The 21204-nt window shown below is 38.3% G+C and overlaps 1 protein-coding gene and 1 long non-coding RNA gene across 2 annotated transcripts in view; one reads left to right on the top strand and one right to left on the bottom strand.

Annotated features, from left to right (window-relative positions):
* The window catches only part of LOC116427121 (protein amalgam), a 102016-nt gene that overhangs the window by 1808 nt on the left and 79004 nt on the right, over positions 1-21204 (top strand). The window lies entirely within an intron of this gene.
* Positions 14879-19414, bottom strand: LOC143174586 (uncharacterized). The gene is made up of 3 exons (XR_012998747.1): positions 19261-19414; positions 18265-18301; positions 14879-15095 (listed from the first exon to the last, which is right to left on the bottom strand). It is a non-coding gene; the product is annotated as an uncharacterized LOC143174586 (long non-coding RNA).

The raw sequence follows: 21204 nt of genomic DNA, 5'->3' as shown, positions 1-21204 counted from the left end.
AAATTAATTTTTTCTGTTATAGAATTTGTTTGGTGAAAAGTTGAGAAAATTACTGTGTTTGATATAAAATGTAAGTGTAGTGGAGAAATAATTATATATTAATGATATCGTGAGTACGTATTTATTGTAAATATTAAGTTCCGATAAGAGACAGCTAACATATAATTTCGATTTAATCGAGAGGCATAATATTCATGTTTATTAGGCATGGTTGAAAATCTTTGTCACGGGTTTGCCTCGTGATATTCTAAGCGAATGGGTTAATTGATTGAAGAGCGACCGTGAATAAGGGAACACGTTCATTCACGCAATTTTTTCGTCGACCGTACGTGCCAGTTGATTCTTTGTGCTTCAATTTCGCTTATTGGTTACTCACCACGCGGTCCAATTTAGTTCATCGTTTATGCAGCCACATAGCATTGAAGTCACTCGCTTCGCGAGAGGAAGGACCAATTGCTAGCGCCTACATTCTACTTCTGATAAGGCAATTGTTATAATATTAATCGTACCGCTGTACGTATGCGTGTGATATAGAGATTCTTGGAATATTATCGGTATGAGGTAAATATTTGGTTTTAATATGTAGAATGGTAACTATGTTTAAGCCGACCACTCTCAAATGATAAGAAATAGTTCAATCGTTCCATTCAACGTAGAATGAAAATAACTATGGAAATCCCTATATTTACAGACAAAAAAGTGAAGTTAAATAAAAGTTCATATCCTACGATAATAGTTCCGTTGAATAGAAAAAAATTAAAGTAAAAAGAAATTTATTTGGACAATCATTTAGATAAAATTCTCTTCAAATGATACTCAGCCGTAATCGCACAAATCTAGACACGCGTATCGCAGAAATATCCAGTGAACTTCGTTGAGTTCATCGAGCAAATAAAAGGATGCGAGCTTTCTTCGTGGTGTGAAACAGTGTGAACGGAGATACGATCGGGATCTTTGATATTGCTGCATTTTTCTCTCGCACAAAACCTTCGATCGCTTGAAGAGCCATCGGCGACACGCGGATTCAATCAGCCGGTACAAATCCTCCCTTCGTTGAACGAGCTTGACGCGCGTTCCGTTCTTCGCGTGTCTTGGATTTGCGGCCCTGAATTCTATCGTTCGGTTTCAGGGCAAACGTTGCTACGGCTGGTTAATTGTTTCATTAACATTCCGCGTAAACTACATTCCGGCGCATATTTAACCGCGTGCGTTTAACGCTCGATCGGCATGTGTTGTACGTGGCGAACGCGCGAGAAATCGAGTTTACGCGCAAACCGCATAGTTTACGTTGCTGCCGCGAACTATTCAGTGGAGTGTGCCAAATACGGTGGACAAGAGGAGGTACTCTGGTTAACGGGGTTCAAAAATACAATAGCTTTATTTATAGAGTTATCGATACATCCGAGTAGTAGTTAATCTTTAGAATATCAAAATGAGGTGGCAAATTACTTCGATAAGAAAATGTGTTAAGTAGATATTTCATAGAATCATTTCGATGTAAACACTGAAATATCAATTACTCCGTACTTTACATTTGAATATATGGCTGCTATATGCAAATTTACAAGCCGGTTTAATATTTAACATAAAAAATTAAGAATATATGTTATATATGTCGGTATATTTGAATGAACAGGTTTATTAGTATCAGTTCTATTACATTTCTGTTTTCCGCGTTAAATTCCAACGAGCATCGTTCAAAAATCCCAACCGACATTATAATCAGAGGACCACGCCATAGAAACTTTAAAGAACCAACTTCAAACTCTGACAACAAAAGATGAATCGCATTCAGGATCATGAATTACAACTTAACGTGCCCTGATAAAATACGCAATTCTATTGTTGAAGTCTATACGATCAAGACCCACTCGGAAAGCGTCGCGCGAAATCAACAATTTGCTCGTGGCGCGTATCGTCCATAATTACGTGTTGTTTAGCATAAGTCCCAGAGAGCGGAGCTGGAGTATCCTCCGAGCGAGATCCATTTCTTGCACGGCTGGTCCAGCTGTTGGCAAATTCCATTGAGAAGAGGGGTAGGACAGACAGAGGAAGGAAGAGGAGCGAGAGGAACACACACGCAGAGAGGGACAAAGAGAGAAGAAGCTAGTCAGACAGAGAGAAAAAGAGAAAGACAGTCAGAGAGAAGCCGAGTAGGCCTCGTATCGCGAAGCAAGCTGGTTCACAAAGAACCGGTGGCAGTAGTTGGCGGAGGCTGCTGAATGGCCCGAAAATAAGATAAACGAAAGTAACCTGGACACCGGCTTCGAGAGGGTGGGGGGTTAGGTGGAAGGGAACGCCAGGTGAACAGAGAAGTTTCAGGTAAGGAGATTGACCGACCGGGTGCAGATGGTCCGTAGGGATGAGGATGGAACGGCTGGTGGTATCCCGTGTCCAGCACACGGCATTCACAGATTTTTGGTAACTGGTCGGTGGCCTTCTTCTTCTTCACCTCCTCCTCCTCCTCTTCCTCTTCCACTAACCCGGCAATAGCCTTCCGCCGAACGATGTTCCATTTTTTCTGTAATAATAGGAGCGGCTTCTTCTCATCCCTAATACCACCGGCAACGTTCCAACTCGTTTCTCCGTACGTGACGAACATCCAAAGTAGAAGTCCGTGGCATCCTGTTCACGGACAATCCCACGAATCCTGGATAGAAAAACGGTATTACGGTAACGAGTCCGCCGCTTTCCTTTTTCTCTTCTCCTCTTTCTGTTTCTATTCTTCCCTTTCCTCCCCTATGCCTCGGCTCTTTTTCTGCTTTTCGTTCCACGGGATTGTTGATCCCGTGTAACTAGACTTAGACGAACGCGATAACATCGAAGGTCAATGGTCCCCGAGATAAGAGGCGATAACGTAGTTTGATAATGCCTGGATACCTAATGGTAACGCGCTACCGCGGCGATTTTTGCCGATTAAGGGTTTTTGTTTATCGCTTTGCCGGGTATCGAGCGGCGATTGTTGGAAGTTCAATGATGAGAACGGTGCTTTAAGTGGGTATGATTGATTTAGATCTCGTATGCGTTTGTCGTAAGGAAATATTTATGACAAAGTGATAAAAAGTGAAAGATCTAGACTTCGCGTTCGTGAGCTCATTTAATTTATTAGATACAGTTAAGGAATTGATCGTTGTTGTAGACACTAGAATCTCCGGATCAACGAAACGACAAATTTGACATTTTTTCGTGATAATTGTATGAATGAAAATGTCCATTTTCATCGATATCATGTGAATTTTTATTGTAGTGCGTGCGCCGATGCACTCATTCATTTTAACAGTCGGTTATAAAAATATTTGTATGGTAACTGTAAAATATTTGAAGTTCAGTTTTATCGTTTCGCCTGTTGATTTTAATAATTCGATTGACTAATCAGAACCTACATGTATTAATTATTTCTTGCGCCGTTCGGCGCATATTATCCGCCCAACAATTCCTAAATCGTTTCCTTTCGAAATACTGTGTAATTAACTATTCAACGTCCCATTGAAAGCGAAACGGTTCTTTATTGCTAATTATAATCGACAAGACGTGGATAATAAAAGGAAAATGATTGGCTAACCGCTACGGCTATTTCAGTTAGCGGTCAAGCAAAATAAACTCGACGGGGTCCCTCTTGAATTATGAAATTACACCTGTTGCGTGTTTGCGCGCGCGTAACACACATCTGCATATGCATACGTGCGCGGTCGGAGTCGGACACGATCGGAGAATTCGAAGATTACAAAACGTGTCGCGTACGAGTCGGTGAGAAGATGAATCGAGGCTTCATGGAGCTGTCATGCCACGTTGATTAGAAAAATTTGCATTAATTCTTCATTTTCGATTCCGTGACGCCTTGATCGGAAAAACAAATGACTTCCAAGAGAAAACATCGATAGTTGGGAAACGTTTTCTATTTCATGGCTTCTGAACGGAACTCGCGAGGGACATCGCTCAAGTGAAATACGAACGTTTTAATGAAGCTTGGTGCACGTGTAGTCGAACAAAATTGATTTCCAAGGAAATAATACGCTGATGGTTTCGTTAATTATTTTCCATTTGAATACTTCAGTTTTCTATGATCGATAACTTTTAAACCCATGAAAATTATTGTGATTCTGTACCTTTGAATGTGTATCTTTGAAAATATTCAGAATTAGATCTTCATTTAATAATATTATATGCTTAACAACCTATTTCAATGTATCTTCTGATAATTTGTTTCAATGTAAAATTCCACGCAATGATTTTCATTAAAATATTTTCATCCTTTGTCTTATAATATTTATATAGGTTCTCGTTAAGTATTTTAAAATCAATTTATCACTGTTATTTAGTTTATGTGTTGCAGGAATATGCAATATTGCGTTTACGGGTACTCTAATTTTAGAGTCAATTCGTTTCTTCGATGAATATATGATTTTTTTGTGTATCGAATGTGCTATTAAAATATTTCTCGGTGATAAAAGTAGATCGAATGATGTTATAACTTTCAGAGACCATGGTCTTAGGTATTTTGATCGTTTGGGTCAACCCCTTCGACTATTTATCGCTTTAAGTAATATTTGGCCAAGCACCGCTCGTGCAGTTGACGAGGTGTTTTAAGCTTTTTCTTTCACGTGGGTTCACTAGAAGTAAAAATAGAAGAGACGATAAACTGTGTGCGCTTTGAATGTCAGAGCAGAAATGACCGGTAAATATGTGGAATGACTGCATTGTAATCGGCACATTAGCAGCGCACTGTCGCGCATAATTACAAGCCACGATGATTAAGTTTTTCTACTCGCCGAAGTGTGGACTGATACGGTGCACGAAAATAGTATCGTGCTCTGTATGCAATTCCAGAATTTTCAACCAGAACCTTTGCTTTAATATTAACGCTCACTCCTATGGAGGTTTACTGTTTTCATTGCAAATATTTTTTAACGAGTAAAGGCACAAATAAAAAATATTTTGTTGCGTAAAAATGAAAATGTATAAAACATTGTGTAAAACTGAATAGAATTGTAAGCATTATAGTTTTCACTCTTTTTTTAAAGTCGATGGAGAGGTTTTATTGAATGACTTGTAATCCACTTGATTAGTCATACGTCAGTCAGCTGCAGTGTGTCAGAATCTGATCGTGCTTATGTAAAGATTAATCCGGATTTGCTTGTGAATTCATCGAGTAACGGTTTATTCAAGGACGATGTCATAATTTATTTCACCGTTCTGTATATGATTTCCTTTTTTACTGATACCACTCGAAGGTCTTTCCTTAATTATTGACTATGACTTGACTATGAAGCACGAGGGAAAGATAGCGAGCTGTATATGTGGGTCAGTACTAAGTTAGTAATGGGCCATGTGATGTAAGTTTCGGTTGAAAATAGTTCTAGACTGTATATGTAACTTTATATTTTTCATGTATTACTCTGACCATTGAAATTTTCAATAACATCTTTACTGTATTCCCTTTCTCAATCTAGGAAGTTTTTAACGAAAGAAATACATTTTCCTTATTTTTCCCGTATTTAGTATAAAATGTTGCTAAAAGGGGCTCTAACTTTATTCATTCTTTTATCATTTATTACGTACGCTGAATATTCATTACAATGTCACATTCTAAATAATTTAACGCAATTTCGAATAAGCTAGGCTAAACCAGTCGATCCTATTTCTTAAATCTCAAAGGCTAAATGTCGCAGTTTAAACACACGATAATCGAAAATTAAGGAGGCCAGTGGCGTGCGTGTAAGCAGTACGCGGATACTTATCAAAGGTTACGTCACGTGTATCCCGGTTTATCCGAGTAATTAACTAATTGAGCTTCATTGACCGTTGACGGGGGTGAGAGAGGCTGGCGCATGGTAGGTCAACCCGCATGAGAAAAATAGTTTCGTGGGCCGTTCGTTGTCCACCTTTTTTTCAGAAGTAGGTCCCTCGAGTTTCCTCGAATTTCCCATGAAAGGCTGGAAAAGGAGGAAGACGTATTAATCGGTCTACCTGCATCGCCCACTCACGCAGGCGAGAGAAACGCGATACCTTAGACGCCAGATTGTCGTATCTTTTTTTCAAGGAAAAAGGTATTCGTGATTTCAGCTGGCTGAGCTAGGCGCACTCACGTTTCCAGGCCCGGAATTCTTCTACGATACCTAGAACTGTGGCTCCGATGTTTAATAAAGGTATTTTGATTTTCTAGATCCATGGGTTGTCTAAAATACGCAAAAGAATGACTTCCAAACAGAGGTTTCGTTTGCAAATGAAGTTTGGAATTCTTTGACGTTAGAATTGCGTCAGTTAAATCGACGTTTCACATATTTACTACGGATTGATTTAGAAACAATGAAATATTAAAGTATACGTTCGGATCAAAAATCAGTTTTCGATTTAATTCATTCAATACAATAATGTCGATAACATGTGAATGATAATATATGTGATTTTTGTATCACGTGAGAAACAAAGAAAAATAAGCGAATGAACATAGAAATCCATCAAGTATAAATACAAATAAAAGAAAATAGGATGATAATGAAAAAGATATTTTATTTAAATTATTTATGTCAAAATTAAATTTTATGCATAGAAAATTATACTGCTAAGACTCCTTCATTCTCATTGCTAGACAATTAGAGGCTTTACTTCGTTAAGATCTTCATCCTAAGATACCATCAGTGCTAGGCTGTCAGCTCCCCAGGGATTTTCCTTTCAAGCTTCTGAATTCCCAGATTTCGGTACTGGACACCTGGATCCGATCGCCCGGACTTGTTTAGTACCAACAATACTCTGCTTGGCCCCATAGTTGGCCAGTCCGAGGCTTTGTCTTGAAACTTAAGAGGTATAAGTATGTACGGCATGCACAGTTGCGTGATTTGTGACACTGTCTTATTCAAGAATTGCTATGCTATGCAGCATTAGTTCTTTTGAGGTGTGGTACCATTAGCTTAAAACAGTTGACTTGTCGAAACTGGTTCGTATAAGCAACGGCATTGACAGTCGTAACGCGTACAATGCTTAGGATGCAATTAGGAATTATCTAGCTACGTTGGAACATATTTTACTATGCAATTACATTGCTGACATTCTTCACGCCAATATTAAAGGCCTTTCAAATATTTATAGGTAGACATGGCAAGAAATTCCTATTAGTTTCTATGAGCTACTCTCAATAATTGGTAGAATTTCAGTAGAATATTCATGAAATATGGTCAATCTCATTTCCAAGATTTTCCTCAAAGAATTGTTACAGGGAAAAGATTTCTTACTAGGCATGCACCGTTAAAAATATTTGTCATATTATGCAGATGTTATTTGAACAAATTCCCCCTATTACAATATTGTAACTTCTAATTGATGATCATTATACATGACAAAATTCACAAGAAGGCGTTCCATTTCTTTAATACTGCGAATAACATACACACGTTTAAATCAATGAAGAATGTCTGCAGCATCCGAAGCAACAGCAAAGATTGCTTCTTCTTGTTTATCTTTGAACGTACTCGTTCATTATCAGTAGCAGGAATCGGTTATTAAACGAAATTCATATCTGCAATGTGACAACGAAGAAATTCCTTTCAATAATGTAAATGTTTAATGAATGCATCGGATGATTTATCGCAAACGTTTGCTAACGGAAATGTCCTACAAATATATTTCTACTTCAAAGATCTTCTAGTATCCTTGCAATTTTAAAATTATATCGTATCAAAAGAATTACTGGCATGCATATTAGCTTCCGTCGTCTCTCATAATATTAATACAATCAAATCAAATCTGTGCGCTTAAGAAATCTCAGTATCCTTTCAAAAGAATATTTCTACAATATCCTTTCCCTGTCATATGCAACGTTGGAAAAACCGAATCGGAAGGGTCTAAAATTTTTCTTCTTCGACAAGAAGTCTCTTGCATTATGCAACCATGGAAATCATTCCTGTTTCCTATCGTCCGACTAATGCATCCACCGTTTCGTTGTTTTCCACTAAAATTAGATCGACGCTTCTCTCGTTGCGTAAGTTGCCGTCAATCACCGGCCGTTGTCCATAGCGTTTAGCGACGCCGTTCCACGACGGACCGTTGTCATATTTTTTTTTGTCCAGTCCGTGAATAGGAGCACCGATAACGCCATTCTTGTGCTACATATTTACATAAGGATCTTATCTGCGTGCTCGTTGAAATGAGAGTACGCCATGGTTCAGCGACGAAATTAGCCAATGATTAATCCGCGATTACGACTTCAAAGAAATCGACGCCGATTCGGGAGAGGAGAGGGACAACAAGAACCGTGGAAAGGACCCTGCACGCTGCCCGTCCTGTTTCGATATCAGATACTCGTCGATCTTTCCTGCTATTGTTGCCCTTGACTCGTTGCTCCAGAGATTTCGATAATGCGTCTTGTGAAATGTTCGTTGCATTGCGCAACGAAAGTTTCTCCTATACGCGCCACGTCTGCCACGCATATTCCCTTAACGAGTAAATAAGTCCTGTTACGAATACAAAGGGTTTTTTGGCGTCGAGGGCGTGTACCGTTCGCTTAATGCCAACGGAAAGTGCTTAGTCAACGCGGGTCGGAAAGCGAACCTTGTCTTGTTTCGGTTCGAAATGATTTTTGGTCTTAATAAGAGCCGTGACTTCTCATCTTCTGCTCGTAGTGTTCAGCGTTTCGTTCTTGTAGCCTTCACGGAGAATGTCGAAGTCATTTTTGTCGCAACAGTATCTGATTAGGTATGATTTGATTTTCAAAGTGAACTTGAAAATCGTGCATTCTAGGTGTGACGCTTACAATAAAGATGACTTGAAGTTAGCTTCTGTGTTTGTTATTCGGTGTCCCGGTTCTCCACCACGCAACTAGAGAAATATTTCTACTAATTTAATTTGAACTTACTATTTACAATTTTAATACTTCTCAGATGTTTTCAAATAAAGGATCAAAGCGACACATCAAACTATAGTTAAAACAGACAACGAAGATACAGGTTCTTAAATACAAAATTCAGAACACTTTAAACTACGAGTCTGTTTCCGTATTTTCCTCGAGTTGATTTACAATTTATTCATGGGATATTTAGAATAATAGTTTCTAGACATATTCCCAGTATGTTTTACAATTAGTAAATCACGTCGAATGTTGGATGCCCTAATTGATAAGATCATTGAAATTTTTTTGTCCCAGTCTACATGAACATTTAAAGACTCTCCGAACCTCGGAAATGCTTTTGCATAGTTCCTGCTAATCGTAAGTGAAATGACGACAGCGATCTCGATTACCGAGAAGCATTTGATCATTCGGCAATTCCAAGGGCTAAGGAACTCGCAGTGAATCACGTGCGTTCCGAAGAAACGCGGTTATTCAAACGAACTGCGCGCACACGGATGTCGATGATCCCGCGTTTATTTCCGAGCAGAACCGCGGAGCGTGGTGTAGGGCCGAGACACGATTTCGGCGTTCCCGTTTCGTATTTAGGCCGAGCGGCGGATCCGTGCCTCGTAATTCTTCCGCTCGATCCGTGATCTAGAAGAAGAGAGAGAGGGGAGCCCTCTTGATCTTCCTTCTTTTTTATTCATCGTCGAACGCCTTGCCTGCATTTAACGCACGCCACCACGAAATTTGGACGGCTGACTTATTAAATGATTCCAGATAACGTTTCATTCTTGCACGATGATCCGCGTGGAATGTTACTTCCCTTGAGACTTATGTCACGACGGAGAGTCGTTGATTCTATTAGAGTTGAACTATTTTTATAAGTTGCTTCTATTGTGTTATTAAATACTTTTCTTTGTTTTGAACAATGAATGGCTTTTTGTAATTATATAGCGGATGTACTTTGAGAAGGCACTGAATTAATGCCTATGTCTAATAAAAGGGTTTTATAACTGTCTATCTCCTATTCCTGAGTTTCCGAAACATAGCTTTTGTGGAATGTTCTTAAATTAATGAAATACTAATATTACCGTTATTCATTTAAATAATTAATAGTAATTAGTATTCTTAATAACATTGTAATATTAGAATTTCATTGATCCAAGAGCACGTCACAAAATTTTTCTCCTCTCGAGAACTCAGAAATAGGAGTTAAACCAGCATTATTCTGAGTCAGCTATAGAATTATACATGCTGTATTATATACAAAATAAAATTATTGTTTTATAATGTATTTTTATATTAATTACACGTATGTAAACATAGAATAACTTTGAGACAAAAGCAACCTATTTGTGGTGGTCCAGTGGTTAAAGCTCAATCGATAAGGAGTTACCACAAAGTAGATCATCAAAGTTGGAATCGCAGGCAAGTGTATCTATTATCATTTCCAAGTAGGTTCTGCTGAAACTGTAAAGGTAGACGGGGCCAAGGGCGATTAACATCCTATCCAGCTGTTGTCCTGGAATGTTAATAGGCTGGACCTGCTGAAAAGATCTCCCCTTCTTTCCTTTTCGTTCACGAAGATTTACGAGTGTCGGTTTATTTGCAAGAGTTTGGCGGTGGAAGGGCGCTCGGGGGATGATGAAAATATACGATGCGATCAGATCGGGTGAATAATAAACGGGAATCGGGACCGTGCAAATAAACTCCGTGGCGAATCATCGCGAGCTAACGGTGACGTTGGATGGGAAAGTTATGTAAGAGTAAATCACGGAAATTTTATGGTCACCGTGATTCCAGTTAATGATTCGCGCGTTCAGCCACTAAGACGACGCGAAATTTCTTTTATGCGTACCGCGTCCATGTTTCGGGTGACATTTTTAAATTGAACATGATTTAAAGTTGTAGGTGTTTGATGTGATTTATATTTCAATAGTTTTAGGTAGAATATCTCTTCATTTCTATGTAAATTTTTATACAACATTCGGCTACAAAGTTATAGAATTCTTAAATGACAAGTGCATTCTTATAAAGCTGAAATTAAAAGTAATATATCGTTAGATTCATAATGAAACATTCGTACTTTCAAAAGAGAAAAAGTACATTACGGAAATTTTTTCTTCTGAAGACACGAGCTTCAGAGTGTCGAAATCTATTTTCAGATATTTATACATAGAAACTTTCAACGGGATTTCGAAATAGAAATTATATATACAGCAAGCTTTATTAAATTTGAAGTAAAGTGAAAGCCTTCGAGTAATTTGTTTTATAAAGCCACGATTCTGACTATTCTTAGATATCTTTGAGGGTCGGGTATTTGTTCGATCACTTGATCAGCTGCTTGATCCCTGTACCAATGCTCGGCGAATCATCTGATACATTTCTTTTATCTTGTTTGAGAAGCCAGGGTTGCATTGATCTTGAAATGGCCATGTTGAGTTCAGTTAAAACGTTCGCCTTAATGTATCTTACTTTTATTCAATCTATTTATTTTCATTCGACTTCATCTTCTTCATAAGTGCAACGATCTACTTATAAACAATTGCTTCTTTACATAGAGCATGCTTCAATAAAAGAAAAGGATTATCAAGACCAATCTTATCAAAAGAAATGATAGCGAAATTGACACAGAATTAAGAAAAGAAGATACATACAGAAGCAAAACAGAATTGTCTCGTTCTATACAAATATTCTTCCTCACAAAACATTCTTAAAACAAACTCCAACCTGAACCGAAGCGTTATCCACAGAATGAACAGGACTTTTTCAAATAACTCTAAACTATTTAATCCGATCGAGGCCGGTGATTGAACCCTAAACTGCTAGCACGTACCAAGCTCAAATGTTTCTATTTACACTGCTAAGCGCCAGCAAGAAATCTCACGTAACAGAATTTGTTCTCGATCCAAAACAAAATGAAACCTCCGGCTCGTCAGGAAATGAGACTTGAATGGATTGCCCAAACGATTCGAAGAAGACAGCTAGATACTTCGATCCTCGTAGGCTAGCCAGCTAGCTGTCCTAGGGTGTCCGCGTGCAAACAGTCCGCGATAATTTTGATTTCTAGCAATCCGACTCCATTAATAAACCGCCCACCAGACACCATCAGGTTCAGAAAGTTATCTCTCGGCCGTTTCTGGGTATTTTTAGTGCGGCGTTACACTATGGTTCACGTGCTGCCGCGCGCACGTCGAAAACCATCGACGTGTGCTTGAACGCGTGCTGCACATATGTGAAACATGTCCGATCCCGTTCGGCCCCGTTCTAACCTAGACTAGGTATACACGTGTACTCGACCGAGTATAATATCTTATAAATAGGGATTAGCTAATGGTATGCGAAAGAGTGATGCAGGTTTTATTTTGGTTTTCCGGTCGCTGCGACGCCGGGCTTCCTCCTTGTCCGCTCCGGTCTGGTCCCGGCCTGATACCGTGAACGATGATCGAACGTGAAAGCGTTCGCTCGTTGCATAGAAATTGCTATTTGCGGATAACGTGAAACGTAGATATAGGGTACTCCGCTTTCGTTCGGAAGAAAATGATAATCCCCGATGCTGCGTTGGAAAAATCATTGTCCGGGACCCTGTTTGCGCTGGACTAATTTTGTTACGGTGGATAATTCATCGGACGAGAATGAAGATTGACACTTTTTCATGAAAACACAGGTTCATACTGTTTGAGTATTTATATATAGTGAGTATAGGGTATATACGTGTGGTGCAGAATTTGAAGATTTGCAAGGAACTCTAAAATTTTACCGACTCTTCGGTGATTGACGAATTTCTCTCGCTAACGAGAAATATTGGCAACAGCAGCGAGACTCGTGTGTATTGGTTACATCGAAGTGAGAAATGTTCGTTACTGATTTGTGAGACCTAGTTCGGTTTACGAGTGTAGCAAACAAGGTAGTTCATCATTGGATGAAGAGGAGATGCTCTTGTTACTTGTGTTGTACGTAAGGGATATTATGCAACTGAATGATGTAGAACTTGCGAAAATATTGTTTATGTCAGTGAGTAGTGAAATAGCTACTGTAAGAAAACATGGAGCGGTTGATGCGTTAATCGAAATTTCATGAATGAAAATTGTTGGCAAACGTAGTTTGTCACATACATGATGACAATGTATAGCCACCCAATTACAGCTTACATATATGACAAAATTATTTTCAAACTATATAGCATGGATTAAAGGGAGCAGTAGGTCATTAAAAAGTGCGATCGAACATTTTTTCACTATTTTATATTTGATTATATAAACGCTCATACAAAGTTCATTAAATCAAACAATTGCTCCAAATTGCGTTACATTAGCTCGACCAAAAATATTCTTTTATAACCATTTCTCTACAACTAACGTATCGCATAGTATCTTTAGAGTATTCATTATGGACCAGAAAATCGCAAAGAAAGCAATATTTCAAAACTGTACTAAGTGTATTAATCTGTGAAGTTCGTTTCAACTTCGTCGAAAGTTAGTTCCCGATTTTCGTTTGACACCAGGGAAACTTGCGATAAGATACTGGTATATAAGGTGACTACGAGTTTCCCTATCTATCCACGATTAGAATTTTTCTCCGTGATTATCGTTCGATCGATAGTTAGAGGGGCGTGAACACGCGCATTAATCAGACCGATCTGAACTGGTTTTCGCGCGAGTTGGGTTCCCGTGCGCGTCGCGTCGCGTCGTGTCGGTCCGGCGCGTAGCGAAAGTTGTCCAAATATTTTTCTACGTTGATTTATGCCGGCGGCCCGTGATCGTTTGTAATGAGTCACCCGGTTGTCGGTAACGCGAACCAGAAGGATGATTTGTAACATGAAATCCATCTTTGCTCCGACGGATTCAATGGAGATAGTAGGTACTACATACGCGCGGGCCCGTCGTAACGAGCTCTCTCGCGGCCCACGCGCCACTTCGGGACACACTGTGCATAGACGGTGACTCGGACGCACCGTTATTCGGTAACGGCGAAACTTTTACCGTCTAAATAACTTGGTGACTCTGTAATTCATCATTCTATGCTAATTTGCTCTTTTGTGCATCGATTACATGAACGTTATTTTCTTTTTAAATGATTACAGCGATCGTACAATGTTTGTTGCGTTTGGTATCATGCAAGTTGTGCGTGTATTACACGCGTCCATTACATTCATTTATGCACGTAATAGTAATAGGATTTGTAATTGAAATTTACACATAATATAATGTAACCGAGTATATGATTATAGTGTGATGCAGTGAAATATATTTGAGTCCAATGTGTCCTTGTTGTTTTTTATATTTTTTTCTTTCTAGATGATGTTTTATTCTATTACATTATATTGCCGTTAATTATTTATCACCGACATTCTTTGTTTATGTGTTATTTCGGTCTCTGATATTAAAACCGAAATTGAATTGATGAAGCAAATTAAATTATGCGAGAGCATCCGTAAGGTATAGATCGTTTCACGATATTGTTTGCTTCGGGAGCAAGCACTTATGATAAATGATTATGCACAATTTCTTTCGTAATATGATGCAATTTGAATGTAATATTTCTGGTTACTCTTACTGAATGATTAGGAGTCACTGAAAGTATATGCGTTTTCATAAGCCAATGTAAACTCTGTTTTAGGAATGATTTAATACGAGGAAACTGATTGAGAGTCGATTTTTAACTTACTGTACTTCGTCGTTGAACTTTTTCAACGATTCCAAAACATAAGATTAAACTTATTTATGTATCGCATAGACGAGTCCCTATGATGGATACATGGCAAGTGTTCGTAGAAGCTTCGCTTCTGTATAAGTGTTCAAGGCGAAACAAAGGTTAAATTGGTTGATTGCGATATCAAAGTTTATATTTCATCTTTGGGTTCCATCTCGTTCAGGGCAGCGACGTAAATGGCCTATCATAGTTCCATTGCAATTACTCAATATCTATTTCTATTTAATCGAGTACCGACAACGAAAACTAACGAAAAATACCGTTACTTCAAATTTTAAATCATTCGAGTGAAATAAATCTCTTTGATTACTTTTTCAACATACCAGATACTTCCATTGTTTAATCTTCTTTTGTCTAAAACAATAACTCGAATGATATCCATAGTTTAAAAATAAAAAATACCAAAAGTCAACATGTTAGTTTCATTCTGTAAATGTTGTTCATACGTGCTGCTGCAGTGATATTTGTGTTTCCATAACAATGTAATGATAAAACATTACACGATATGATTCAATAGTACCATTTCTTATCGATGATACTCGTGTCTCATTTGAGGTACCTGTCGGTCGTAATACAGACGACTGTTAATACGTATCTTTACTATTTAACACAATTACACATATTATCAATCTACTTATTGATGTTTCGCTAACACTTTACCTTACGTTCAAAAAGGCGTAACTTTTTGTGTTGTAAATCATTTGAAATGATGAAATTAGATGCAATGCAAATAATTTCTTTTTAATCAAGAATTTTAAAAATAATTAAGAATCAATGAAGAAACAACCAACTTTTTTAATTTCAATATTTTCAAGAGTACGAAAATGATCAACGCCAACGATTAAAAACGTTTCAACAAATCCTTCTTCCTCTCTTTTTCGACTCAACCACTTCTTAATATTCCAAAGATCAATATTACATTTTTCCAGATGCTGTGAATTTGAGAAAACTACAAGTCGCAACTAATATCTCTACGCGTTTGTGTTTTTTCAACAATATTTTTAGTGTACAAAGTAATTAATGACCACCACAACGTTGAGATCGGTCTAGCCTATGTTTTATTGAAAAGTCGAGCGATTGAAACACACTAGGTGTCACCTCGAAACCATGTAACGTTGGAGCACGATAAGCCCAAGCACGCTCTATTCACAGATAATTTTATCTGTTAACCCTATTAGTCCGGTTCATTTATTTTCATCTGCCGTGACGAGCGTGTACCACGACCGAATAGCCAGGACGAGAACGCTGAAGGCATTCCGATTAATTGTCATTGTGTTTCCGTTCATCGATCTTCACCTCGCCCCCGATAACGCGACAACGTTCATTTAACGATGCCGGGAGGGAATGAGTAATTACTTCTCTCGCGAACAGATCGAAACGCATCGCTGTCCCCCTTTTTTCTTAGAACCGAGGACTTTCATTGTCTGGTATCAATTCTTTGCACTCGAGAGGTGATCCGCAGTCGCTATTCGATTAGACATAGAAAAACTGGAAAATTCTATATTGAATACCAAATTTTATGTAATGTAATTAAATAAACATGAAATATTGAAATGAACTAGTTGCAACCTTTTGTTCGTGCATTATTTCTGTTTAATACTTAGTTTCATCAGTATTTCATTAGGAAATGATAAATATATACAGCGAAAAATCTGTCGAGTGCAAGGGATTAACCCCAAGCGACAGTCGATCTGTCAGACTGCTCAAAATTTTGATTCATGGACATTTTAAAACTGCATACACCTTTCAATTATACTATAATATTCAACCATTGATCGCTTATGTTTTTGTTTATGTTTTATCATTGAGTTAAAGTATTTATATTTAAGGGTTAAGCCAAATGCACACTAACAGCTTGCGAGAAAATATCGTAGATGTGATTCTCTTGAAAGAATAGAAACGCAAAGTTCTCTTAACCTTCTTTTTCCGAGGGAGAAGAACTTTGTTACTCTGTTATTCCAAAACGGTCGCAGTTGCGACATTTTCCCGCCGCTAGTGTGCATTTGGCCTTAATCACGATATTTTTCGATCGCGTCCACTATTTATCATTCGCAGACAGTGGGACACGGGGAGACAGCGAAACGTCGCGACAGTTCCGCGATTGCGGCTCCTAGTTGACGAGGAAGTCGTTTTGGTCACGATTATCCGAGCGTAAATTAATAAACCTCGATTCGAGGGAGACGACGCACGTCGAGTTTGGAGTTTGAGATCGACGAACTCAATATTCTCGATTGATTTTTCCGTTGGAGCTGACATAGAAAGTAAGAAAAGATTAAATGGAAATTGGTACATTAAGCTGTTATGTGTGTCGTTTTTCATTGGTCAAATAATTCTTCTATTCTTTCTTTAAGGAGTTGTTTTCAATGAAAAAAGATTTTTAACCCTACAATTTTTATGTTTATCTACATCTTATCCCTTCTCACGCGTATCGTACTGGTTTTTAAACTAATTTTGAAATCAAAATTCCATTGATGCCAAAATTGAATCCTGCAATGTACCTGCAGTAGAATCAGACAGTATTCACAGACGATTGGCTCCGTTTCGTATAATATGTTTCAGTTTTTTGTTTTAATTTCAATAATTTGTATTCAATCTCATGTTTTAATTGATCTCAGTGTGTTGCATCGCATCGCATACAAATAAATCTCGTCACGCGAACTCGTTTAATCAAACACGGATCATTTGATCTTGAATTCAATTATCCGATGACGGATCTCCTTTGTTTACCATTTCCACGAACAACTGGAGTGTAGGAGGCCTTAAACCCTGGACGGGTCGGTTGCGTTCAAAGGAACTCGAATCACGGTCGCGGTTAGACGCAAAGAGAGAAAGGAAAGATGGAAAAAGATGGATGGACAGGGAGGGAGAAGGATAGGGCGAGGTCGACGCCGGTCGCTTACGCGCTCCTTGTAATTAGAATGAGACCAGTGCATTTGAATTCTACACGGGGAAGAAAGGGGACGGAAATAGAGAAGGAAGATGGCGAGGATCATTAGTAGTCCAACGAGTACTCCGGTGACTGACATTCCTTTCCCTCGCGGTGAAAATCGCATCGATGCGGAACATCGGTGCGTCTCTCCTGTTCCCCTTTCATCCCCTTTCAACGCCTTTGGTTTTCCGGCTTTTCTTCACGGAGGAACTCGCGCGTGTCACAAATCCGCCATTGATATAGAATAAACCATCCATTTTTCTGTTCAGGCCGTAGAGAAAAATTCAAGAGAAAGGAGATTCCAAAGGCTCGGGAACAGTTACCGGAGTAGAATTGTACGGCTCTGCCGCATTCCGTAAATACGACAAAGCGAAAAGCGTTCAATAGACGCGTTAACGAGCATCAACGAAGCCTTTGCTTCTTAGTTTTAACGTGACAAACGGTTAACGGATGAAACAAATTCTTCTTTGATTTTATGTTGTCATAACAATTATATTCATAAAATCACTGTAACTATTCTTCAAACTTAATGCATTTGTTAAACTGGAAACGTTTACATATTTTACTTCTGCAGTCTGCACCAGGAGAATAAGATTTGACAAGTAAAATATGTAAATGTTTCCAGTTTAACAAATGCATTGAGTTTGAATAATAGATTTGGCGCGAAAAGAATTGTTACAGTGATTTTATGAATATAATTATCATGACTACGTTTAAAGGGAATATTAACAAAATTAGAAAACATTAAGAGCTCACAAACACAGCTTACTTCGAGCAAAATATTTTCATTATTACTTACAATTAGTCATCGCAGTCCTCATTGTATTCCCAACTTACTGAAATTAAACGACGATTTATATGAGGTCTACCATTCGATCTTGGTTATGTTCTTCACAAACCACACTTCACTTCGGTACAATTCCATTGGTGTAGCCGGTTGTCGTCGAACCGGCCGAATACAAAATGATAGGCAGAGGGTACACCGAGTTTGTCGGAAGGTCTTTTGTGTCGCGGAAGAATGAATTTGTCAGCGTCCGTTCAGTGCGACGATCGTGGGACGAGTCCTTCGTCGTAAATAGATTTCAGGCTTGAATGGAGTATAATGCGCGGGAAAGTGGAAACCGGTGAGACCGATCTCTCGCGTAGCGTCGCGTCGCGCCGATTCCGGTGAAGTGTAAATAGCTTTCGGGGCACGCGTGTCACGGAATATTGCGCAATCGAATTCTTGATCCCGATGGTTATCAACCGTAAAGTTTTCACGTAATGCGGTGTGTTCAGATAACATCGATCGTCGGCAGGAATTACGGAGTACGGACCGATAATTGCCGGCGCGAAGAATCGAGGGGCTTAATGAGATCGTATCTAGACTCGCGAAACGAAGGTGGGAGCAACCTTGGACGAAATTGATAATTCTTATACAATGAAGTCACTGTTTGTAAACCGTTCATTGTCGGTAATTATGAACGACTTACGAGATAGTGAAAAGTGGCAGAATTAATTGAACGAATAAGAAGTTTTGTAAATATTAGACTGCAACATAAATCAGTTCGATTGCAGGTGCAAGCGTGTTCTGATTTGAAGAATTCAGTTATGACTTAGTGCAACGATGCATGACCGGGATTAATGAGAAGCTAGTATCAATTTTAGTTTGATATGATTTTCCATGAGACACTGATTGTAAAAGGAAAATTTCATGTCGATAAAGGGGAAACTTATGGTTAGTTAGAACCTAGCGTTGTTCATTCAACTACTTCATGAAAGTCATAATAGAAAATATATATTGAATGTAACTGACCTTATTTATGTTATGGACCAATATTAATATAGGCGAACCAGTAAAAGATTTAACGGTTTCAGGATATACGTAGAATTAAATAAGTTGGATTCGAATAACTACGTAAGTGCCATTACCGAATGAATTTGTACCAGCGAAGGTTCGTTAGGAATGAGAAGACTTCGGGAACTGAAAAGTTGCCTGACGCGATCTAGTCCACTTGAGATTTTATAGTGGATATTGATAAACTCAGACGTCATGCGCGTTGATTGGACGCAGCCGAGACTTAATAGTTTTAAGACAGGTAGATTACATGTCGTAGAATGTAACCTAGTGCCTTTAGAAATCATTGGATTCCATATGAATTACACACTAGAGATCAGTGAGTTCAGTACTGACCAATTTGCGAGTGTGGTGCCTAGTGCAGCTAGATATTAAAAAGGTTTAAGATATTCTATTACTTTTAATAAGTCTTTATTCGAATGTAATTTTGATTCCAGTTCGAATGATATTCGAATAAAAATTCGAATTGAAATAAAATAAATTTAATAAAATCGCCATTTTTTATTTGAATAGAGATTTGTTGAACTGTGTCACTAGGTTGAGAAGGTTCAAGAGGTTTATTAATATCGTTTACCGCAAGTAACTTTTTCTAATAATCAGCAGTTTATTCCAGAACGAACAAAATATGATTTTTCTTATTCGTATAAACACAATTCAATAACTTTAAATATTTAAAAATCAATAATTAAAACAATGTTAGCACAGAAATATATGTTAGTAAGAATTGACGCTACCGTCGTGTCATTGGTCGTGACCGTGTTAACAAAATAGTGGGTGTGGAGTTTAAGGGTGAACTGTGCAAATGAATTCAGTGCATTATAAAACTCATTTGGGAGACATAATTGCACCTCTTTATGTACTGTACTGTATACTTTCGAACGAGCTCTAATTCACATCTGCAGTGTAGATTGAGTCATATATTATTTATATTGTTTCAGATGACCTCGTACTCGCCTATTTTGTGTCCATAGATATTTAACTGGGCGTTTTCGTATCACATGACATTGTAGTTGCCTTTATTCGGTCTATTGACTTCTGGGTAGATCACGTCTATCACATTCAACGTTACCTACATAAACTACACTACCGTTCAAAAATATTTTGCCACTTGCTTGATGAAAAATGAAAAGTTTACGGTGACCGTAATCTTTTTATTTATGTGTCGTTTATTTCTTTGTATTCTATAAATTATAAATTTTAGCGGCGGTAAAATACTTTTGAGCGGCAGTATATGTGTCATATATCACGGACGTATTATTCATAGCTACACGCGCGTTCTTCAAGCAACGGAACATCTTTTTCCAGAGGAAGCAGATTAATTGAAACAATTTTAGAACCGGCCACACGTGCTCGCGGCACTTGAACGAGTACTCGATGGTGGCGAGGGGGCCAGAAGCATCATGCACCAACAAACTAACCATAAAGTGCTGCTCGTGCACACGACGCAACCTTCCGCGTCCTTGACATTAACGTAACGCTGAAGTGGCCTTATTCATGCGTTAATGATCCCCCGTATAAAGATTCGCATACATATTAAAGAGCGTCGCCGATTCAAGTTTAACTGGCCTTCTAGGTCCGCCGGGTGCAAAACTTTCTTCGACAATCGATTCCACGAACAATTACCGGTAATTAATTATCATCTCCTATACAATCGGCATAGTTTCAATCGCCAATCAGGAACGTGCTCGGAAATATTGATCGATACATTCGTCGTCACTGATGACCGTTCACAAAAATGAATTGGATACTTATTCGTGAATGGAAAGTTAAAAATTGTTTTCGTTTACGTAATACAACTTAATTCTCGTGATGAATTGCATACCGATTATTTCAAATATTCTACAGTTTTAACATTAATTTTCAAAACCTATTCGAGTAGATCTGCAATGATTAAAAAAGCAT

This window comes from Nomia melanderi, chromosome 6 (assembly GCF_051020985.1).
Source record: "Nomia melanderi isolate GNS246 chromosome 6, iyNomMela1, whole genome shotgun sequence".
In the NCBI taxonomy this organism is placed as follows: domain Eukaryota; kingdom Metazoa; phylum Arthropoda; class Insecta; order Hymenoptera; family Halictidae; genus Nomia; species Nomia melanderi.
Note: the sequence above shows the minus strand (reverse complement) of the source record. Positions and strands in the feature narration are given on the sequence as shown.